General features: G+C 42.9%; 1 non-coding gene across 1 annotated transcript; it reads left to right on the top strand.

Annotated features, from left to right (window-relative positions):
• The first annotated feature begins 277 nt into the window (after positions 1-277).
• On the top strand, positions 278-384 carry LOC112083586. The gene has a single exon (XR_002897722.1). It is a non-coding gene; the product is annotated as a small nucleolar RNA R71 (small nucleolar RNA).
• The last annotated feature ends 2,920 nt before the right edge of the window (positions 385-3,304 follow it).

The following is a 3,304-nucleotide window of genomic DNA, read 5'->3' as shown; positions in this document are numbered from 1 at the left end:
CCATTGGCTTTGAGTGGTGAATTTCAACTTGTCCAATTCATTCCTCAACTCCTTAACTTCTCTAGTGAGCCTCTGTTCTGAGCTTGAACCTTCAGATCTATTTGATCTGTCATAGTCTTCACCATAAGTGTCATTGCTCATTGCTAAGTTCTCCACTAGCTCTAAAGCAGCATGAATCTCCTTTCCCAGAAAGTTTCCATTGGAGGCAGTATCCAGCTGGTTTCTAATCTTGGGAAGAGCTCCTCTATAAAGTGTGCTGAGAAGAGAAGCCTCACTAAACCCATGGTGTGGGCATTGGTTGGTGTAGCTCCTGAATCTCTCATATGCTTCACCAAAACTCTCATTGCTGTGCTGAGTGAAGCTAGAGATTTGATTCCTTAGTTTAGCAGTTCTAGAGGTGGAGAAGAACTTAGATAGGAAGGCTTGCTTGCATTGCTCCCAGGTTTGAATGGAGCCTCTTGGAAAATTCTTCTCCCATTGGTGAGCTTTTGCCACCAAGACTGAAGGGGAATAATCTTAGCTTGAAACTGTCCTCAGAAACTCCATTTATCTTTGTCAAGTCACACATTTTATCAAATTGATCCAAGTTTTCCAAGAGATCTTCCATTGCTAATCCATGGAACTTTGAGTTCTGGACCATATTCAACAAGGATGCCTTCACTCCAAAGTTGTTGTTTTGCACAGGTGGTGCCTGAATTCCAGCTCCATACTGATGAGCATTTGCCCTGTCATTTTCTCCAACATAGACCTGTGGCTGCTCATATCTCCTTTGCTGGTATTGGAAGGGCTGATGTTGGTGGTGCACCTATTGTCTTTGATGTACATTGGCCTGATGCCTTTGCTGATGAGCTGGATCTTGTCCCTGGTGGACATAAGCTTGCTGTTGATGCACCTGTTCCTGATGAACATTACCCTGATGTAACCCTTGACCAACTCCATTACCAGCTCCATTACCCTGAGCCTGTTGCTCCTGAACCGGTTGTTCTATGTACACCACATGCTCTCTTTGGTCTTCCATATCAGCCTGATCAATCTGTCTTCCACGCCTGTCCCTTCTCCTCCTTGGTACCAAAAGATTAATGTTGTCGTTGAGAGGGAAAGGTGGACCACAGCTTCTTGATCTGGACCTGGTGTTTATGCACCTGAAATCACAACCAGAACTTGAAAATAATCAGTAAAAACAAAAAAGAAGCACTTGATCTCAAGAACAGATCAGAGCCTAATGCTAAACACTCCACAATTTGGCAACGACGCCAATTGATAGACAAGACTTTATGGGTCTCAGGGCTATCAATCCCCTTGTCAAAGTAGCATAAAAGAGGTTGTCAATCCAAGAATGTGGTGATAGACACTAAGCTATGTGATCAGTTTATCAATTCAATTGAACAAGTGAGGTTTTGATTGATTAATGATAGCTAAAAACTTAACAAGATTAATGACTAAAGAAGTGATCAAAATAGAACTAAGCAAATGACAAGTGATGAGAATGTATGTATGATGATGAGAAAGGTCTTAGACATGATGGTGGATTAGGGTGCCTTCAGTGATAAACTAATGAGCTAATGAACCATATGATCAAGCAAACCATTCAACTTAGACATCATTAATTAAGTTAATCCTCTCATGAAGGTATCAACTTCTATGCCAAAACAGTTTCTAACCTAATCATCATTAGTGAAACATGAATTAACAAGCATTAAGAATCAGTTTAATCTGTCATTTAAGCATATAAACAATCATTCCCATGATGAATAACACTTAAACCTCTAACAACCTTGGTTCAGACATTTCATCAAACACTTTTGGTGCATGAAATGTCCAGAATCTAGACCACAAATGATTTGTATGGATCTATCATCAAGAACAGGTTGTAGAGAATGGAATATGCATGATCTAACCCCTAAGCTCACTAATCTACCACTTAAGCACCCTAATCTACATATCTAAGACGTTAATATGGAGATTACTCACTAATCATGATCAACACACTAGATCCTTTGCAAGATGTGTTGTTAATCATGATTAGAAGTGTGTAAATGAAGAGATAGATGATAGATTCAGAAGAAAACAGCTTTAAACACCAAGATTTCTCAAACTCTGTTGATTAAACACTTCAAAATCGATATTTCTCTTCTTAAGTGGAGTAAGATCCTGCGGCGGCCAAGTCTATCTTGACACGGTCAAGTGTAGACCGTGGTGTGGAGACCGTGTCAAACGCCGAAGGAACGTATAAAGTTGCCACGGCCAAGTCCAAAGCCGTGGTGTGTAGCCGTGTCAAACCCCGAAAAACTGCAATCAAGTGCCACGGTCAGGTGTGGACCGTGGCCTTCCACCGTGCCATCCTTTCCTTAGCATAATTTCCATGCCCTTGATGCTTGCAGGATGTGTGTGTCTCTATTCTTCCGGAACTCACGCCTCGCAACTCCAAATGGAATGATCTCAACTTTTCTGGAAAGAGGACTCAATTATCTCAAATCTTGATGAAGGCCTGTAGACTGAATCGGTCTGGAAATGCATCGTCCTTTGCAATCTTTGGAGCTCGTCGGGTCGGTCTAAAATGGCAGCGAGACTAGAGTGCTGTGATAGTAACAGTAAGATCAAAGAAGGTTTTGTTTGCTGTGAAAGTTTTTAAGTCTTATTGCTCTCGAGTTGTGAAAAATTACATTATAAATCGTATAAGTCGCTTATTTATACTAACTTTCTAAACCGCCTCTCCTGAAAATCTCGGGAGAGACTTTTGGAATATTTTTCTTATCTTGTCGTGCGGCCGCCGACATAACACTTTTGCTTAGGGTTTTAGTAGGCTCGCATCTTCTGGCTCTGCCCATCTTTTCTTATGCACGGTGTGGCCCATCTTCTCTTATGCACGGCGCGGCCTATCTTCTCTTATGCACGGCGCGGCCATCTTCTCTTATACACGGCGCGGCCCATCTTCTCTTATACACGGCGCGGCCCATCTGAATGTCCTCCATGCGGCTCGGTCCACTCACTTCCTTCTCATGGCTCGGCCTATTTGAGTTTGGCCTACTCCTCTCATACACGGCTCGGCCCATATTTGATGGATCACCGGTTTTCCTTGCCAGATCGGCTCTCCGATGTTCTCGAGATGGTTTAAGCCGATTGGGGTGAAACCGACCCCAACAGTTAGGCCCCTAGCTCGTCAGTTTTGGATGTGAGAGTGACGAGATTTATCATTCCTAGTCATGGGATTAACCATCGAGTTGAACCTGTCGTGGGATGATTACAGACGAGACGTATCAAGAACGAGATTGCCGAGTCGTTATGGAGGCGAGGCGACCGACGT

This window comes from Eutrema salsugineum, unplaced genomic scaffold (genome assembly GCF_000478725.1).
Source record: "Eutrema salsugineum unplaced genomic scaffold, Eutsalg1_0 scaffold_6, whole genome shotgun sequence".
NCBI lineage: Eukaryota > Viridiplantae > Streptophyta > Magnoliopsida > Brassicales > Brassicaceae > Eutrema > Eutrema salsugineum.
The sequence above is the reverse complement of the archived record's forward strand: the minus strand, read 5'-3'. Positions and strand labels throughout refer to the sequence as shown.